Here is a 21,667-nt window from a genome sequence, read left to right on the forward strand (position 1 = left end):
GCTGTGTCCAGACTGCCTTAATTTAAGCCCCTTCACCTGAGACAGTTATTCCCAGCTGAAAACGGACCACAGCTGCTGCTCAGATAGTACTGGTGACCTGAAAACATCTAACGACAGTTTTCAAAATACGATTAGGGGGAACCACCATATCAGTTTATAACACTAGTGTTGGGACCAGATTTTCATTCCAATCCCAGTTCGATTCATCCATTCATTTCATTTTTCTTCTGGGTCTCTGGTGTGCCAGCCATGCTGCCGGGCCCCCAGGGTCCCTCAGGGAACAAGAGGCACCCTGACTTCTGGGCTGCAGTGGGTGAGCGTGAGGTAAGGTATCAGGAGCGTCGTAAGGCAGGCTGAAGATGTGTCATCATTTGTAAGAAATACAGGATGATTCTACCAAAATACTCTCCCAGCACATGTTCTTTTATGGTCTGACCAGATCATTTCCGGTTTCATTGTCCCAGTGGCGCCGAGAGTAACTCTTTCAGCCTGTCCCTGTTCTCTGAGGAGCGATGCTTGGAGCACCCCTGGGTGCTGCGCACCCCACACCCACAGGTCACTGAGTTGCCGCCCTTGTTGCCCAAATGCCCAGGCAGAGAGGGGCTAGGAAGTTTAGAGATGGCAGAGACAGCCAAGAAGGTCCCAATTGCTTCCTTCCAGAGCCTTTTCTTTACTGGTCTTGCGCTTCCCGTCAGAAAAGGGGGCTAGAGAATTCCTTTAGCCCCCTGCCCCATCACACCCACACTGGGCAGGGGCCCCGGTGTTCCCCAGCGCTGAAGTCTTTAGTGCAGGTGTCCTACTGCCTGGCATTACTGGAGCCCTCCCTCTACTGGTGGCCATCTGTCCTGTCACCCCAGCTTAGGGGCAGATGAACGCAGGATGGAGCGGCCATGTGTCAAGTCAATCAGTGACAGAATCGCCAGCACCTACACCACCATCTCATCCGAACGTGAAACAAAGTGAGACATTTTCTTGTTTGCCAGAAGAGGAGAAAGATTCTCACCCACTGGGAGAAAGACATGATTATTTTAGCTTTCTGATCAAACCTTTCCTTGCATCTTCCCATACTGGGAAAGGTAAACGGTAGGAGTGGGTGAAGGGTTGGCTGTGAGGTGTGGGGTGCTTAGGAAAGGTGTTTAGGGAGAGCTTGGTTTCCAGTTGCTTAGCTGGGTGGACGGTGATGCCATTTTGCTGAGACTGATGTGGTACCTTCCACAATCTGAGGAACTGAGGTCCTATCAGTGGCAGTTAGCATTTTAAAATCCTCTTAGTGATATTTACAGCTATCATTATAAAAACCAGAAGCTCCGTTAGCCTGTCCCACCTAGAAATAGAGCACATAACCCCTATGTGTGTAGCAGCACTATTCATAATAGCCAACGCTTGGAGACAACCTAAATGTCCATCGACAGATGTATGGAAAAAGAAGATGTGGTACCTATATACGATGGAATACTACTCAGCCATTAAAAAAGAATGAAATAATGCCATTTGCAGCAACATGGATGCAACTAGAGATGATCATACTAAGTGAAGTAAGTCAGAAAGAGAAAGACAAATACCACATGGTATCACTTATATGTGGAATCTAAGATATGACACAAATGAACATATTCACAAAACAGAAACAGACTCATGGATATAGAGAACAGACTTGTGGTTGCCAAGGGGGAGGGGGAGGGATGGACTGGGAGTTTGGGATTAGCAGGTGCAAACTATGAGATATAGAATAGATAAACAACAAGGTCCTCCTGTAGAGCACAGGGAACTATATTCCATATCCTGTGATAAACCACAATGGAAAAGAATCTAAAAAAGAGTGGATATATGTCTATGTATAACTGATACACTTTGCTGTACAGCAGAAATTAACACAACATTGTAAATCAACTATACTTCAAGTAAAATAATCAAAAAAAAGCAAGCAAGAAAGAAGGAAATACAGTGCATATATGGTGGTGGCAACGCTTCACCTTGTGCACCGTTTGCTGGAGCTCAGAACTTTGTCGTGCTGCCCTGTGAAACCACAGCTGTGTGGCTCTGAGGACCCAGCACAGCCCCTGCCCCAGAGCCAAGGTGGGTTGTCCCCAGCTCTACCAGCCTACAAGAAATCACCCCGCGGTTGGGCAGCAACCAGGATGAGGGGGCTACGGCACATCCCGGGCCTGCTCACAACCCCAGCGTGTCCCCGGGATTGGCCTTCAGTCTGCTCTCAACCCCAGCGTATATGCCCAGGGTTGGCATTCAGTCCGCCGGTGCCAGGCCCTGGGGAGCTGCGGATCTCAACAGTGGAAGAATCAAGGTGCGACCCAGAAGGCTGGCTTTGTCCTCTTCTCTTCATCCTTTACGCTTTCCCTGATTCATTTTGTGGGTAAATGAGGTGACATCTGATGAAATGCAGCACTCCGAGCTTTCTAAACAGAAGAGTCCTCTGCCATCTCCCCAAACGGAAAGAATGCTCAGACTAAACTTGGTTCTCTAGGATCCAAAGTCCAGCTTCTGTCTGCACACGCAGAGCTTGGATTTCATTCTTTATTTTGGCTTCCTAGCTATCAAGACAGCTAAAAGCCACGTTCATAGCTTATAATAATCAAGTCAATTTTGACTTTCCTACTACACATCATTTTATCTTCAAACTGAGAAGTAATTAAGCCACCTTTGCAGGCATTGCAGATTGGGCTAAAAACGAGGGAAATGCCCTATGGCACATGGTCTGTGAATGACTTATATCGGATTATCACCTCTGAGTAGAATTTGAGTTTGACTCTGTTAGTATATGATTTTTGATGGGCACGTTTTCGCCTTTTGTCTCCATCTGAACTGAAAAGACAGGTTCATACTTTGTGTCTCACTGTATATATCTTGCCCGAGGCTGTTGTCTTGCCCCCAGCCGTCTGTCCTAGTGGAACTGCCATCACAAAGTGCCATTGCATTTGTTTATCCATCCCTTCTTTTTCTCATAACGGTGACGATCTGTAAATTACGCTTGTCAACATCTCCTAGACGCTGTTACATTCTGGATGGCTGTGTGCTCCTGGGCACAGCTGTTTCAATCATTGTTTCCTTTTACTGACAGAAAGGAGAAACCAAAGGTTGTTTTGACAATAATCTTTTTTTTTTTATTAAAGAGAAACTAGTAGAAGGAAGGAAGAGTAAGGAAGCATGAGGCCCAAATTATTTGTAGGAGAGGGATGTACAAGAGGGTCAAGAGTGGCTTATGAGTCAAATCAATTGATGCGTTGGACAAACAGTAGGTTTGTAAGATGCATTTACATTGAATCTGAAAAGATGTTTTGAACTGAAAGAGGCATTGGCTGGGAGCAGAGTCACTGCAAATGATGCCGTTGAAAAGGTGGGGTCTCCTTGCTCCAAGGGCACGTAGAGAATCAGGCTGAGTTTTGCCTTATTAATAAAATCCATAGGGCATCCCTGGTGGCACAGTGGTTGAGAGTCCGCCTGCCGAGGCAGGGGACGCGGGTTCGTGCCCCGGTCCAGGAAGATCCCACATGCCGCGGAGCGGCTGGGCCCGTGAGCCGTGGCCGCTGAGCCTGCGCGTCCGGAGACTGTGCTCTGCAACGGGAGAGGCCACAACAGTGAGAGGCCCGCGTACCGCAAAAAAAAAAAGAAAAGAAAAAGGAAAATCCATAGCGTTTATGCACAGCAGGGCCAAGATTTTTAATTAGAAGCCTAAAATCCATATTTATCATCGGTTCACTAGGCTATGCTGTACTTCCACTTAACAAACCCTTCTGGGGATGCTACTTGTTTTGCTTAAATGGCAATTTTAAGAAGACCAGAACAGACCCGTGAGATGCGTGTAGGAGCAGTACACGGGGTAGTTGTCTCCAAGGGAAAAGCATTAGCCATGTCGTCTTTGATCAGAAAGGTGATCAGCACCGCGAAAGCCCCAGCGGCCATTGGTCCCTACAGTCAGGCTGTGTTAGTCGACAGGACCATTTACATTTCAGGACAGCTAGCCGTGGGTCCTGCAAGTGGATAGCTTGTGCCAGGAGGGGTGGCAGAAGAGACTAAACAAGCTCTTACAAACATGGGTGAAATCCTGAAAGCAGCGGGCTGTGACTTCACGAACGTGGTAAGAACAGCTGTTTTGCCGGCTGACATAAACGACTTCAATACTGTCAATGACATCTACAAGCAGTATTTCCAGAGTAGTTTTCCCGCGAGAGCTGCTCAGGTTGCTGCTTTGCCCAGAGGAGGGCAAAGTGTTGAGACTGAAGCAGTAGCTGTGCAAGGACCTCTCATGACAGCATCGCTCTGAGTGGGCCCAGTGTTATTTAGTCTGGAATCTTAATAATGTTTTTAAATTAACATCTTAATTTTTACAATCTTTGTTGGGAAGCGTAAGGTTGACTGAAATATCTGAAGTTATTTTGGAAATACCATATAATAAGGGGAATTGAATGTGAATTGAAGATTAATGATGAATCTAGTTACTGATGTTATAAATTACACCTCTATAACACTCATATTACTGGATGTGGGAGAAGAGACACGTATTACATAGTTACTCAGAAAAATAAAAGTAAAGGGAAATGCCATGTAGGAAAGATGAGTTCCTATTCCTGAGAAATACTAAAGAGCACACCTAATTCAGTTAAACCCTGTTAATTTAATGGTGTGAAATACTTAGTTCTCGTGTCAGATAACACGATTCTGCTTTTACTTGAGTAAAATTAAAGCACTTAAGTTTGAATGGTAGAGGTAAAGGAGAAGCAGCTGACCAAATTTTATATAGGTAATATTTTTCTAATGGAAATAAAATAGCATGCAGATTTAAAAAAAAAAAAAGACCAGAATATAACTCTTTGTGTCAGAATTCATTAATACATTCATTATGTTGGGGGAACACTGTCATGTCATGTTTCCAAAACATAATGTCTTTTGGATTGTTTTAAAATTGCTGTCCTGCAAAATTCATCAGCAGTACACTGAGAAAAGGAGAAAAAGTCCTGGTCTGTCTCTCATGCTGTCAGAATTGAAGTGAAGTACATAACACCCATCCAGGACTCCTACACTGACACAGTTTGGGGGTCTTGCTTTCCGAGCTTCATGAAACTAATTACAGTTGTTTGTGGACTAATGAACTTGTATTTTTGTGGTCTTGTGCTCAGCTGTGGGAAGGATGTCACTCAGTCACCTCCTGTGGGAGAACACTGCCAGACATTGATGAAAGACTCTTTAAAAGAACAGTCACATAGTTTGCGTCACTTAGAAGCTTATAATCCAAAGAATGAAAGAGGACCACATCTCAAAACACCAGGAAACACAAACAAAGGGAACCTATAATGAGTATGTAAAAAGTCCTGGTCTATATGTTTCAGTTCTCTGGCATTTGAATCTATATAGGTAAATGATGTGTTGAAAAAAATCCCAGAGTCACTATTAGCTTAGCCTGGAATAATGCCCGGTATATAGTAAGCATTCAATCATATTTGTGTTTTTTTTTAAATTTTTTAAAATTAAAAAAAATTAAATTTGTTTTAATTGAAGTATAGTTGATTTACAATATCATGTTAGTTTCAGTGTACAACATAACAATCAGTTTTATATATATATAAAATACATATATTATGTATATATTATATATATATATATTCTTTTTCATATTCTTTTCCCTTATAGTTTATTACAAAATATAGAGTATAGTTCCCTATGCTATTATACAGTAGGTCCTTGCTGGTTATCTATTTTATATATAGTAGTGTATATATGTTAATCCCAACCTACTAATTTATCCCTCCCTCCAGCCCCCTCTCCCCTTTGGTAAACATAAGTTTGTTTTCTCTGTCTGTGAATCTCTTTTTGTTTTGGAAATAAGTTCATTCATATCTTTTTTTTTTTTTTTTTTTTTACATTCCACATATAAGTGATACCGTAGGACACTTATCTTTCTCTGTCTGGCTTACTTCACTTAGTGTGATCTTCAGATCCATCAGTCATATTTGCTGAATGAAATAATGACAAGAAAAGAATTACTACGGAGTGCCATACAATTTGTAACCTTTGAAAATGTAATGTTAGGAGTGGAGGTTGTGACTATCACAGTGCTTGGTACAGATTTGCTGTTTTAATAAAATTAAATTCAGGAAGGATTTCCTGTGTAGCTACCATCGTGCCTGCGTGGAATCCAAAGAAGGAATCCAAGTCAGCCACGTTCTTAGTGGGTTTGGGGGGCTTGCTTGTAGCGCCTCTCGTCAAAATATTTTCTCCAAATGTGTCTGGAGAATTGGGACATGGGAACCACATGTCTGCAATTCCCCCAAATCAAACGCTTCTGGGGAGATGCTAGGCCAGTGATGAGGGAGTGGAGCAAGGTTTTCGTTCTTGTTCACTCCCTGCCCAGGGGGCAGCTTCCGTCTGAGACCTACATCCAGTTAGGATACCGACCACACTTAATTATGGTTTGTTTTCATCCTTGTACTCCTTAGCCATCACATAAAAGCCAGCCCAGCTCCCTCGTCCATGACTGCCTCATCCCTTTTATGAACTTGTCTTCGGTTCAGTTTCCTAGAAGCAGAGTTTGAGACAGGGATCTCGGTGCCCATGAGTTACAGGGAATTGTGCTCTAAGAACACCCATGAGGGAGTCAGGGTAGGGAAATGGCAGGGCTGCTAGGACCATGCTGAAACCTGATGAATGGGCCACAGCAGTGTTTCCGAGAGAGGGATATGCTGCCCCCTCAACGCACAGCAGCCTCCAAGGCCATGTTTCTCTCCTGGTGTCAGGAAGTTCAAAGTACAGTAGTTGGTCCTTTACTTTGGAGGAAATGTTCTCCCTTGCCACAGACTACCGGACTCCTAGAAACTTGATTGACGTGCTGGCCCCTGTATCTTTGAAGAGTTCTTCCCTTACCTTCGGGAGCACATGATTCTGACCAAGACCTTCAAAGTACTTGTCATTCTTTGCTCACCCAAGTGGATTGACACAGTTTCATCAATGTCCTGGACCAGTGTGATCTTCTGCAAATGTTCAGATGGCCTAAGTCCTTTCAGACTTTACTGTGACAGAGAGCAGAAGAATTAAACCAACCGTGGACGAGGCTTCCATGAGTAATGGTCATTCCCTGTGGCGTTAGCGGCTTCAGATCCTCTGTTTTGATCGGGGTGGAGGATGCATCTGCCAACTCAGTAGCCACAAACCACACACCAGGATCCGTGTCCACCTGCTCTAGAAAGTATTACCACATCAGGCACGTTGAAGCTGGTGGGTTAGGTTTGTGGTGGAGCTGTATCTCTCACCATGATCCACCTGGGTTTTTCTAGGGGCCAGGCTAGTGAATTGAGTGGGGTATGATGGAGGACCACAAGCCCTGCATCTGTTAAGCCTTTGGAAGCGGCACTAACCTCTGCCATGCCTTCTAGGATACAGTCGTGCTCATAATGTCCTGTCTTACCTGGAATGGGAGGGGACGGTTTCATGGACTACTGCTTTGACTTTCCTATTACAATAGTTCTTACTCCATAAGTCAAGGAACCAACGTGAGGGTTCTGCTAAGAATGTCTATTCTGATCATATATTTAGGAATTAAGGAAATAATCACTGAGGTCCATGGACTTGATGGATACACCATGACTTGAACCTGGTCTAGGACTCCATCAGTTACCTGGGTCCCATGTGCGCCTCTTCTAGCAGGGGTGCCTGGTAGTGCTTAGTACCAGACCACTGGGTACCAGTGTCTGCCACGGCCCTGGATCCAACACCCCTCAGGAGGTCTGGGTATTCCCCTTTCTACAGTACACAGTTAGCCAAGTCAAGACCGTAAGTTTCTTTGCTGAAGGACTAGAGGAATCACTATACATATGTGTGTCATGGTGTTTCAGAGTCTTGGGGACCCAGCTTCTTCTTCAGTAAATGGGTTTTGTGTCTGAGAACTGATCTCAGTCTGGAAGCTGGACAAGGCATCCTGGCTTTCCACTGAGGTGACTCACCTCAGTCTTTGGCTTGCCCACTCCTGGTTTCTTTTGGTTGTATGTCAAGCAGTGCCCTGTTGGGTGCCCATATGTCTTGTCTCCAGGAACACTGTGTTCTCTTCTGTAGGTCTTGCAGCTCACCCAGCATACTGTCCTCAGAGTCTGGCTGATGGCTGAGTGCTGCCACATGGCCTTGGGCATCCTGGGATCCTCTTATTCCCATGGATACTGGAAAGTCCTGTTTTGTGACAGCATCTCCTGCTATCAGCTGGGGCTTACAGAGGAGAGCCTCTGCTGAGCTTCTTGGTGACAGCGGTGTAACCCCTGTCACCTTAGTAAAAGGTCCTCGTGAGGACCATAGTCAGCTGGTGGGTCTTCCAGTCTCCCAGCTTGCCCCCTTCTCCGGCTTTGTGTCCCTTCCTCCGTGGGCTGCTGTGGCAGTTCTGAGGTCCCTTCTTCATTTCTTGTGGGCTCTCGCTTTTTCCAGGCTTCTCTGGGCCGGATCCCAAACCCTTGCAGGGAATGAAATCTTTGTCATGGAGAGTGCCATATCAACAGTCTCCCCATCACCCAGCTTCACACTCTGCTCTTCCCCTCGACCCGCACCCTTGGGATCCACTCCCAGGCGTATTCTCCTGTTCCTGCCGTGAAACCTTAACCAGTTCCTGCCGGTCCTTTGGTTTTTAATCTCTCTCTTCCCTCCGCAGGCCCAGGACTTTCTGGTTGGCTCCTGCTGAGATCTGACCCTAGTTATTAGTGTGGTCACTACCAGTGGAGGTGGGGCAGACCTGAGGAGGACAAGTGTGGTCCTCTAAGGCACCCGCTTCATTTGGGAGAGGTGGGGGGGGGGGGTTCTGTTCACCAACAAAGCGGGGCTAATCACTTCTGCAGCCCGCAGCGTTTAGGGAAATATGAGCGCATCTACCCAGATACCTTCATACTGAGTGTCGAGATCCCACCCCTTCCCCCTCAGGGCTTTGCCTGTGATGTAGGAGACTTACCAGAGCTGAGAGTCTTCCTTCTCTGAAAGGACGTGCCTCTACTCTTAGATTAGATCCTGAGCCTAGTTGACGGGGATGAAGGGTTCCTTATGTGCTGCCATGGAGACCTCTGGCTCTCATACTTAGCTTCGATTGATGCTTCGTTGCCCCAGTCTGTCCTTTTCTCTTCAAAGCATCAGCAGTAGCCACCCAGTTTCGTGGTCCCCCAAATCCCTGTATCCCTTCAGATCTCACAAAGCCAGAGACAACGCACGAGCCAGTGTGTCCTTCCCCCCACGCGTCCTTTCCCAGTTCAGCACACGTGCTGTAGAATTCCAGGGACCATCGCTACTCCTCCTGCACCATCATCGCCAGGGGCTGGTGGATGATTCACCTCCAGAATCCATCCTGAGGGTCTGCTTCCCAGCACTACTTCTGGGACCACCTGCTTTACATCAGGCTCCCCAGAGGCAGAGCTGAGATAGAGACGCAGGTGCTTGGGATTTATTGAGGGTGTAATCTTCAGGAAAAAGCCATTAGGGAAGCAGCGCAAGAAAAGGGAAGCAGCTGAGCAAGGGTGTGGCCTGGGTGAGGTCTAGTCATGCCTGATCCACAAAGAGCCTCAAGGACATAAATTGCCCCCAGCGTTCTCCTGTCCAGAGGTAACGAGCTTTAGGACAACCACATTGAGCTTCTTCTAAAATGTTCTCTCCATTTCCTTGCCTTAACTAAGGCTCTTAACTGTGCACATACCAACTATTTCTTGTGTTTCCCACCCAAACCTCAAACTTCATCCTAGTCTGAGGCTGTCTGCCTGCTACCCCTCCTTGCCAGGCTCAGCTACCAACTTCTCAGATGCTCTCATGACCACCCCATCAAGCCCCATTCATCAAAGACTGTCAGGCAGGCTCCCCGTCTTTGCTACCCCGACTCCTCCCACAATTACTGTAGATTTTACCAACAGCTAACAACTAAACCTCTACTTCTTGGGCCTTCTTAACTTCCGATACCTTTACAATTCCACTTCAGCTATCTGCTCCATGAATAGGTCCTGGATTCTGCCTTCAGCCAGATCCACTTTATACCCTAAAGTGTCATATCTCGTTCTGACCAGTCTGCTTTCTCTGCCCAGCTCTCATCTCTGACTCCTGCTAATCCTCTTCTTCAACACACAAAGACCTCCCTCCAATTGCTAGGGCCATCTGGTTTCTTCCACTGTGTCAGGACCCTTCTTATCTCCATTCCCTCCATGACCCAGGACCCCTTGGCTGAAAGGTGAGTCCCTAGACCAGCAGCATTAACAACGCCTGGGAACTTTGGAAATGTTGAGTCTCCGGCCCCGTCCCAGACCCCCTGAATCAGAATCTGCATTTTAACAAGATACCCAGGTGATCTATATGCACAGTAAATCTAAGCAGCACTTCTGTAAGCTGCTCTACCTGCAGGTTCCCTAACTGTTGTCCTTCTGCCAGATCCACCCAGCAGAACTCTGGTCCTACGAGGACACTGCAGTGTGGATACTCCCAGTTACGAGCCATGGCTGATCTGTGCCTCCAGTCACGGTGGAGCTGTCAGGCTGTTGTTGATCAACCCTTTTATTTGTTTTTGTCATCTGCAGTTTCTCTCAACAGCTTTTCCACATGCTTACCATTTCCTTCAAGCCCTGATTCAAACCCCGACTCCTCTTTATAAATTAAACTAGTTTTGTTTAATATGTATTAGAGTAAAATATTTGCTCATGTTTTTAATCTCTTTGAATGTTAATTGTTATATTTTGTTAATACAATTTTTTTCCAAGAAAGAAAGAGAACTGTGGAACAATTAGGAATTAGAAAGAAAAAAAAGTGAACAAATGTAACAAAAACCACCTGTTTGATTGTGTTACCGTTGCAGATATCTGTTCTATTACTGTACTTCTCTGTGAGTTTGATGTTTTATATTTTCAAAGGAAATTTAAAGATCATGCTGGTGCAAAGAGAATTTAAAAGTTTCCCTTGATAATGTGTACACTGGCCAGCCCACGTGTCTCTCGTTATACCCTTTGCCTAATCTGAAAAACTGCAAACCAAGAATTTAAATTTGAAATGACCTTGGGTCTGAATAAAAGAAAAATCTACTGAGAGGAATGCATTCTCAACCCAGACCTCAAAGAATTCTTGCGGACAGAGTTCCAAAAAGAGGAGCACACAATTTTTTAAAAACTCACAAAACATGCACACAAAAAGTCCCATGTTAGAGCCAGCAGAAAACAACAAACAAGAGAACCACATACAGAAGATTTCATTATTAAAATTACCATAAACAGTGTTCAAAAAAAAAGCATGCATAGAGGGAAGTCCAAGAAGGAGGGGATATAGGTATACATATAGCTGATTCACTTCATTGTACAGGAGAAACTAACACAACATTGTAAAGCAACTTTACTCCAATTAAAAAAAAAAAATTCTGCTTAAATATAAAGTGTGCGTAGGGGCTTCCCTGGTGGCGCAGTGGTTGAGAGTCCACCTGCTGATGCAGGGCACTTGGATTCGTGCCCTGGTCCGGGAAGACCCCACGTGCCGCGGGGTGGCTGGGCCCCTGAGCCATGGCCGCTGAGCCTGCGTGTCCAGAGCCTGTGCTCCGCAACGGGAGAGGCCACAACAGTGAGAGGCCCGCGTACAGCAAAAAAAAAAAAAAAAAAAAGTGCGTAATATGTGGAATTTTTAAATTTTTATTTTGTGTTGGAGTATAGTTGATTAACAATGTTGTGTTAGTTTCAGGTGCACAACAGAGTGATTTAGTTATAGATATACACGTATCTGTTCTTTTTCAAATTCTTTTCCCATTTAGGTTATTACAGAGTATAGAGCAGAGTTCCCTGTACTATACAGTAGGTCCTTGTTGGTTATCTGTTTTAAATATAGCAGTGTGTACATGTCAATCCCAAACTCCCAATCTATCCCCTCCCACCCTTCCCCACTGGTAACCGTAAGTTCATTCTCTAAGTCTGTGAGTCTGTTTCTGTTTTGTAAATAAGTTCATTTGTATCTTTTGTTTTTAGATTTCACATATAAGCGATATCATATGATATTTGTCTTTCTCTGTCTGACTTACTTCACTTAGTATGATAATCTCCAGGTCTTTCCCTGCTGCTTCAAATGGCATTATTTCATTCTTTTTAATGGTTGAGTAATATTCCATTGTATATATGTACCACATCTTCTTTATCCATTCATCTGTTGATGGACATTTACGTTGCTTCCAGGTCTTGGCTATTGTAAACAGCGCTGCAATGAACATTGGGGTGCATGTATCCTTTCAAACCATGTTTTTCTCCAGTTATATGCCCAGGAGTGGGATTGCTGGATCATACGTTAACTCTGTTTTTAGTTTCTTGAGGAACCTCCATACTGTTCTCCATAGTGGCTGTACCAACTTACATTCCCACCAACAGTGTAGGAGGGTTCCCTTTTCTCCATACCCTCTCCAGCATTTATTGTTTGTAGACTTTTTGATGATGGCCATTCTGGTGCTGGGAAAACTGGACAGCTACATGTAACACAGTGAAATTAGAACATTCTTTAACACCATACACAAAACTTAACTCAAAATAGATCAAAGACCTAAATGTAAGGCCAGACACTGTGAAACTCTTAGAGGAAAATATAGGCAGAACACTCTTTGACATAAAGCATCTTTTTGGATCTACCTCCTAGAATAATGGAAATAAAAACAAAAATAAACAAATGGGACCTAATCAAACTCAAAGGCTTTTGCACAGCAAAGGAAACCATAAACAAAATGAAAAGATAACCCACAGAATGGGAGAAAGTATTTGCAAACAATGAGACCAACAAGGGATTAATCTCCAAAATTTACAAATAGCTCATGCGGCACAATATCAAAAAAACAAACAACCCAATCAAAAGATGAGCAGAAGACCTAAATAGATATTTTTCCAAAGAAGACATACAGATGGGCAAGAGGCACATGAAAGGATGCTCAGCTTCGCTAATTATTAGAAAAATGCAAATCAAAACTACAGTGCGGTATCGCCTCACACCAGTCAGAATGGCCATCCTCAAAAGGTCTACAAGCAATATGTGGTTTTAGAAGAGAGTCAATCCAAAGTATGACTCAAAGACTGTAAAAAATCACCAAAGAATCAAGTAGAAATTCTTGAACTTGAAAAATATTTAATTGAAATTTAAAACTTTATGGTTCAGCTACAGAAGAGATAATTCATGAAATTGAAGATTTGAAGAAATTACAGCGCGTAGCCCAGGAAGACGAAGACAAAGAAATGGAAAATAGCAAAGGTTAAGAGACATGGGGTGGTGGGGGTAAGAATGAAATAGGCCGATATATGTAATGAGACTTCCAGAAAAAAAGAAGAGAGAGAATTAGGAGAATCATCATTAAAAACTATCATGACCAAGACTTTTTTCAGAATTAATAAATGACAGGAACCCTCAGACTTAAAAAGAAAAATGAATCAAAATAAATTAAAAGAAATTCACAGGCACATACTGTGTGGTATAATTACAGAACACAAAAAACAAACAGAAGATTTTTATAGCAATCATAGGGACCAAAAAAAAAAAAAAAGAGTATCTACAAAAGGAGCAACACAAACTGGGGAGTAACTCCATAGCAACAAGAATGGAGAGAAAACAGTGGAATAAAGTTCTGGGAAGAAATAACTGGCATTCCATGTTAATAAAACTTACTCCCAAAATGTGGAGAAAATAAGGACATTTTTAAACAAACAAGATTTACCGGGGGGTCGGAGTCAAGATGGCAGACTAGGAGGACATGGAATTCGTGTCTCTGCACAGCTAGGGCCCCTACCAGGCACTAGTGGGGCACCACGGACACCTAAACTGACAGGAGGAACCCCCAGTGACCAGTTTGCGGGATCTTGGTTCCCAGGCTGGACGTTGGGCCTGAGCTCCTGTGGTGGGAGCTCCGAGTCCAAACCGCTGGACTAACAGAGAACCTCAGACCTCAGGGAAGATTAATCGGAGTGAGGCCTCCCAGAGGTCCTCATCTCAGGACCAAGACCTGGCTCTATCCAACTGCCCGCAAATGCCAGTGCTGGATGCCTCAGGCCAAACAACCAGTAAGACAGGAATACAGCCCCAGCCATCAAAGACAAGCAAACAAACTAAAATATATGTTACAGACGAGGGAGCAAGGTAAAACCTAGAAGACCAAATAAATGAAGACGAAATAGGCAACCTACCTGAAAAAGAATTCAGAGTAATGATAGTAAAGATGATCCAAAATCTCAGAAACAGAATGGAGAAAATACAAGAAACATTTAACAAGGATCTAGAGGAACTAAAAGAGCAAACAGTGATGACCAACACAGTAACTGAAATTAAAAATCCTCTAGAAGGAACCAATAGCAGAATAACTGAGGCAGAAGAACGGATAAGTGAGCTGGAAGATAAAATGGTGGAAATAAGTGCCAGGGAGCAGAATAAAGAAAAAAGAATGAACAGAACTGAGGACAGACTCAGAGACTCTGGGACAACATTAAACACACCAGCATTCGAATTACAGGGGTCCCAGAAGAAGAAGAGAAAAAGAAAGGGTCTCAGAAAATATTTGAAGAGATTATAGGCAAAAACTTCCCTAAGGTGGGAAAGGAAATAGTCAAGTCCAGGAAGTGCAGAGAGTCCCATACAGGATAAACCCAAACAGAAACACTGAGACATATATTAATCAAACTATCAAAAATTAAATACAAAAAAAAATATCAAAAGTAGCAAGGTAAAAGCAACAAATAACATACAAGGGAATCCCCATAAGGTTAACAGCTGATGTTTCAGCAGAAACTCTGCAAGCCAGAAGGGAGTGGAAGGACATATTTAAACTGATGAAAGGGAAAAACCTACAAGCAAGATTACCCAGCAAGGATCTCATTCAGGTTCAACGAAGAAATTAAAACCTTAACTTCTCTAGGCAGGAAACACAAGAGAAGCAAAAGACCTACAAAAACAAACCCAAAACAATTAAGAAAATGATAATAGGAACATACATATTGATAATTACCTTAAATGTAAATGGATTAAATGCTCCAAACAAAAGACATAGACTGGCTGAATGGATACAAAAACAAGGCCCATAAATATGCTGTCTACAAGAGACCCACTTCAGACCTAGGGACACATACAGACTGAAAGTGAGGGGATGGAAAAAGATATTCCATGCAAATGGAAACCAAAGAAAGCTGGAGTAGCAATTCTCATATCAGACAAAATAGACTTTAAAATAAAGACTATTACAGGAGACAAAGAAGGGCACTACATAACGATCAAGGGATCGATCCAAGAAGAAGATATAACAAATGTAAATATTTTTGCACCCAACATAGGAGCACCTCAATATATAAGGCAAATGCTAACAGCCATAAAAGGGGAAATCGACAGTAACACAATCATAGGCGGGGACTTTAACACCCCACTTTCACCAATGGACAGATCAACCAAAATGAAAATAAATAAGGAAACACAAGCTTTAAATGACACATTAAACAAGATGGGCTTCATTGATATTTATAGGACATTCCATCCAAAACCAACAGAATACACCTTCTTCTCAAGTGCTCATGGAACATTCTCCAGGGTAGACCATATCTTGGGTCACAAATCAAGCCTTGGTAAATTTAAGAAAATTGAAATCATATCAACAATCTTCTCCAGCCACAACACTATGAGACTAGATATCAATTACAGTAAAAAAAAACTGTAAAAAATACAAACATATGGAGGCTAAGCAATACACTACTAAATAACCAAGAGATCGCTGAAGAAATCAAAGAGGAAATCAAAAAATACCCAGAAACAAATGACAGTGAGAATAGGACAACCCAAACCTATGGGATGCAGCAAAAGCAGTTCTAAGAGGGAAGTTTATAGCAATACAATCCTACCTCAAGAAACAAGAAAAATCTCAAATAAACAGCCTAACCTTACACCTAAAGCAATTAGATAAAGAAGAACAAACAAAACCCAAAGTTAGCAGAAGGAAAGAAATCATAAAGATCAGATCAGAAATAAATGAAAAAGAAATGAAGGAAACAATTTATAAAGATTAATAAATCTAAAAGGTGGTTCTTTGAGAAGATAAACAAAATTGATAAAGCATTAGCCAGACTCATCAAGAAAAAAAGGGAGAAGACTCAGATCACCAGAAATGGAAATGAAAAAGGAGAAGTAACAACTGACACTGCAGAAATACAAAGGATCATGAGAGATTACTGCAAGCAACTCTATGCCAATAAAATAGACAACCTGGAAGAAATGGACAAATTCTTAGAAAAGCACCACCTTCTGAGACTGAACCAGGAAGAAATAGAAAATATAAACAGACCAATCCCAAGCACTGAAATTGAAACTGTGATTAAAAATCTTGCAACGAACAAAAGCCCAGCACCAGATGGCTTCACAGGCGAATTCTATCAAACATTTAGAGAAGAGCTAACACCTATGCTTCTCAAACTCTTCCAAAATATAGCAGAGGGAGGACCACTCCCAAGCTCATTCTACAAAGCCACCATCACCCTGATACCAAAACCAGACAAAGATGTCACAAAAAAAGAAAACTATAGGCCAATATCTCTGATGAACCTAGATGCAAAAATCATCAACAAAATACAAGCAAACAGAATCCAACAGCACATTAAAAGGATCATGCACCATGATCAAGTGGGGTTTATCCCTGGAATGCAAGGATTCTTCAATATATGCAGATCAATCAATGTGATACACCATATTAACAAACTGAAGGAGAAAAACCATATGATAGTCGCAGTAGATGCAGAAAAAGCTTTTGACAAAATTCAACACCCATTTATGATAAAATCTCTCCAGAAAGTAGGCATAGAGAGAACCTACCTCAACATAATAAAGGTCGTATGTGATAAGCCCACAGCCAACATCATTTTCAGTGGTGAAAAACTGAAACCATTTCCTCTAAGATCAGGAACAAGAGAAGGTTGCCCACTCTCACTACTATTATTCAACATAGTTTTGGAAGTTTTAGTCACAGCAATCAGAGAAGAAAAATAAATAAAAGGAATACAAATTGGAAAAGAAAAAGTAAAACTGTCACTGTTTGTAGATGACATGATACTATACATAGAGAATCCTAAAGATGCTACCAGAAGACTACTAGAGCTAATCAATGAATTTGGTAGAGTAGTAGGATACAAAATTAATGCACAGAAATCTCTTGCATTCCTATACACTAATGACGAAAAATCTGAAAGAGAAACTAAGGAAACACTCCCATTTACCATTGCAACAAAAAGAATAAAATACCTAGGAATAAACCTACCTAAGGAGAAAAAAGACCTGTATGCATAAAACTATAAGACACTGAAGAAATACAAAGAGATGGAGAGATATACCGTGTTCTTGGATTGGAAGAATCAACATTGTGAAAATGACTATACTACCCAAAGCAATCTACAGATTCAGTGCAATCCCAATCAAAGAACCAATGGCATTTTTCACAGAACAAGAGCAAAGAATTTCACAATTTGTATGGAAAGACAAAAGACCCCGAATAGCCAAAGCAATCTTGAGAAAGAAAAATGGAGCTGGAAGAATCAGGCTCCCTGACTTCAGACTATGCTACAAATCTACAGTAATCAAGACAATATGGTACTGGCACAAAAACAGAAATATAGATCAATGGAACAGGATAGAAAGCCCAGAGATAAACCTACGCATATACGGTCACCTTATCTTTGATAAAAGAGCCAAGAGTATATACAATGGAGAAAACACAGCCTCTTCAATAAGTGGTGCTGGGAAAACTGGACAGCTCCCTGTAAAAGAATGAAATTAGACAGCTCTCAGAATGGGAGAAAATATTTGCAAACCAAGCAACTGACAGAGGATTAATCTCCAAAATATACAAGCAGCTCATGCAGCGCAGTATCAAAAAAACAAACAACCCAATCCAAAAATGGGCAGAAGACCTAAATAGACATTTCTCCAAAGAAGATATACAGACTGCCAACAAACACATGAAAGGATGCTCAACATCACTAATCATTAGAGAAATGCAAATCAAAACTACAATGAGGTATCACCTCACACCAGTCAGAATGGCCATCATTAAAAAATCTACAAAGAGTAAATGCTGGAGATGGTGTGGAGAAAGGGCACCCTCTGGCACTGTTGGTGGGAATGTAAATTGATACAGCCAGTATGGAGAACAGGATGGAGGTTCCTTAAAAAACTAAAAATAGAACTACCATACGACCCAGCAATCCCACTGCTGGGCATATACCCAGAGAAAACCATAATTCAAAAAGAGTCATGTACCACAGTGTTCATTGCAGCTCTGTTTACAATAGCCAGGACATGGAAGCAACCTGAGTGTCCATCGACAGATGAATGGATAAAGAAGATGTGGCACATATATACAATGGAATATCACTCAGCCGTAAAAAGAAATGAAATTGAGTTATTTGTAGTGAGGTGGATGGACCTAGAGTCTGTCATACAGAGTGAAGTAAGAAAGAGAAAAACAAATACCGTATGCTAACACATATATATGGAATCTAAAAAATAGTTCTGAAAAACCTAGGGACAGGAAAAGAATAAAGACGCAGATTTAGAGAATAGCCTTGAGGACATGGGGAGAGGGAAGGATAAGCTAGGAAGAAGTGAGAGAGTGGCATTGACATACATACACTACCAAATGTAAAATAGATAGCTAGTGGGAAGCAGCCGCATAGCACAGGGAGATCAGCTCAGTGCTTTGTGACCACCTAGAGGGATGGGATAGGGAGGGTGGGCGGAAAACGCAAGAAGGAGGGGATATGGGGATATATGTATATATATATAGCTGATTCAGTTTGGTATGCAGCAGAAACTAACACAACAATGTAAAGCAACTATAATAAAGATGTTTAAAAAAAAACAACAAATGCTGGAGAGGGTGTGGAGAAAAGGGAACTCTCTTGCGCTATTGGTGGGAATGTAAATTGATATAGCCACTATGGAGAACAGGATGGAGGTTCCTTAAAAAACTACGAATAGAACTACCATACGACCTAGCAATCCCACTACTGGGCATATACCCTGAGAAAACCATAATTCAAAAAGAATCATGTACCAAAATGTTCATTACAGCTCTATTTACAATAGCCAGGACATGGAAGCAACGTAAGTGTCCATCATTGGATGAATGGATAAAGAAGATGTGGCACATATATACAATGGAATATTACTCAGCCATAAAAAGAAACGAAATTGAGTTGTTTGTAGTGAGTTGGATGGACCTAGAGTCTGTCATACAGAGTGAAGTAAGTCAGAAAGAGAAAAACAAATACCGTATGCTAACACATATATATGGAATCTAAAAAAAAAATGGTTCTGATGAACCTAGGGGCAGGACAGGAATAAAGATGCAGATGTGGAGAATGGACTTGAGGACACGGGGAGAGGGAAGGGTAAGCTGGGAAGAAGTGAGAGAGTGGCATGGACATACATACACTACCAAATGTATAATAGCTAGCTTGTGGGAAGCAGCCGCATAGCACAGGGAGATCAGCTCGGTGCTTTGTGACCCCCTGGAGGTGTGGGATAGGGAGGGTGGGAGGGAGACACAAGAGGGAGGGGCTATGGGGATATACGTATGCATATAGCTCATTCACTTTGTTGTACAGCAGAGACTAACACACATTGTAAAGGAATTATACTCCAGTAAAAATGTTAAAAAAAAAAAAAAAGATTTACCCGCCTACAGACTCTCATTCAAGGAACTTACAAATAACAAAAATGAGAAAAAATAATCTTGGAAAGAAGGTCTGATTTGGAAGAAGAGATGTTATGTCTGGAAATGGATGTGTTATAAGCAGTCAGCACTTAATGAGGAATGAAGGAAGAACCCCAGTAAAACAGTGGGTGGCAACAAAGAAGAAATAAGGACACAGACTGCCTTGGAAGAGCTTATGAATTGATTGAGACCTTAAGAACATCTCTGAGTGGCACAGAAATGAGGAAATGATAAAGACCCAAGGTTCTGCAAAAGAGGAGATTGTGTGATGTTATTACTGCGGCATATGTTTAATAAACTGAAAAGACCTAATATCTAATCAGAGAAGACAGTAATCTCTCCTGGAATCTCTGAAATCTGGCCTTTTTTCTTCCATGGGCTGAACAGAGGGTCGTAGGATGGCCCTTTGTCAACAACGGCCAGAGTTAATGCTGAAACGTCATCATTAGTTATTCATTCCTACGAGTTAAACAAACCCTCTCCCTAGGGTATAGTATGCGTAGCAGTTCAGAGGTGCACCTGGTGCTTTAGCAGAGTGGGCCTGGGTATCATTTTTAAAATTTCAAATCTTATGCTCTTTGCTGTTACTCAGAAGAGATGGGACAAGCCCACTTTCCACATCTCCTACTTATCTTTTTTCCCTTTGGTTGTTTGTCTTTTGCATGTTGATTTATGATAAATTATATATTAGAGACGTTAGCATTTTATCTATCATAAGCGTTGCAAAAATGTTCTTTGATCTGTAGATTTCTTTTTACTTGGTTATGCTGTCTTTTAACATATATAAGATTGCTTTGCTCTGTAGTCAAGTCTATGACTATTCCCTTTATGTCTTACGGGTTTGATTTCATACTTAGGAAGACCTTCCATCCCCAAGATGATAATGATACTCATATATATTTGCCACCAATACCGTGATAGTTTTAATTTCAATGTTTAGATCTTAAATCCATATGAAATTTGCTTTGGTATGTGGTTTGAGGTAGTGGGTTCACCTTTTTGTTTTTCCACATAAGTAGTCTATTGTCTTAACACCACTGATGGATACTCCGTCACTTCCCATGGATTTGAAATGCCACCTTTATTATATTATGAGTTCCAAAAGGTACATTGTTCTGTTTCTGCCTCCTTTTGTTCCATTGATCAACTTACCTGGGCCAGACCAAACTTTTAATTACTGTAGTTTAGTTGATAGAGATAGAGATATCAAGCATTTCCTCATCATTATTTAAAAATAAATTTCATGGCTATTCTCAGGCATTTTTCTCTTTCAGTTGAATTATTAAAACAACTTGTCAATTTTAATAAAAAATGGCTCATTGGGATTTAAATTTTAATTGCCCCAGATTTGGAGATTAATTTGAAAAGAATTGACATCTTTACAATATAGGATCATTTAATCAAGAGCAAAAAATGGTATTACCTCATTTATTCAGGAATTAAGTTGTGTGTGTGTGTGTGTGTGCATGCGTGTGCACACACGCACATGTGTCTGTGTCGATATCCATACGTTTTTCGTATTGGTACTGTACATTTCTGAATATGAAATGTGTGCATGGGTTTGTTCCTCCTTTCAACTTTCCGCCCACAACCACCTATATAAGAATCACCAATGATATGCGAGTGCCTTTTGATTGTGTCACTGTGCTGGGTACCCAAACCCCAGCACCTTGGCCCCGACAAATTTGACCATCAACAGACAAGAACTCTGCCCAGTGGCATGTTTTGTCCTGGAGAGTGTCTGCTTGAACCAGTCAGAGCCTCTCTCTTAGGGATTTTGTTTTGAGATATAGCAATAGAATCCGCAGGGCTAGTGGAGTCAAGAAGCTGAGAAAGAGAAAGCAGTGAGCAAAAGCCAAGAGGCAGTATGAGTAAGCATAAAGCACGCGACGAAGAAAAGCATTTGGAGGTGATAGTGGGCATCAGCTGCAGTAAAGCAAATACAAAATAGAGGAAAAGCTGAATCATGCGTAT

The 21,667-nt window shown here is 42.0% G+C and overlaps 1 protein-coding gene and 1 pseudogene across 2 annotated transcripts in view; both read left to right on the forward strand.

Annotated features, from left to right (window-relative positions):
• MTUS2 (microtubule associated scaffold protein 2) overlaps positions 1 to 21,667 on the forward strand; it is a gene marked incomplete at both ends in the record, with an annotated part of 327,648 nt that overhangs the window by 231,724 nt on the left and 74,257 nt on the right. The window lies entirely within an intron of this gene.
• On the forward strand, positions 3,856 to 4,279 carry LOC309974808 (2-iminobutanoate/2-iminopropanoate deaminase-like; annotated as a pseudogene). The gene has a single exon. The product of its transcript is annotated as a 2-iminobutanoate/2-iminopropanoate deaminase-like (transcript).

This window comes from Leucopleurus acutus, assembly GCF_964270905.1.
Source record: "Leucopleurus acutus genome assembly, chromosome: 18".
Lineage (NCBI taxonomy): Eukaryota > Metazoa > Chordata > Mammalia > Artiodactyla > Delphinidae > Leucopleurus > Leucopleurus acutus.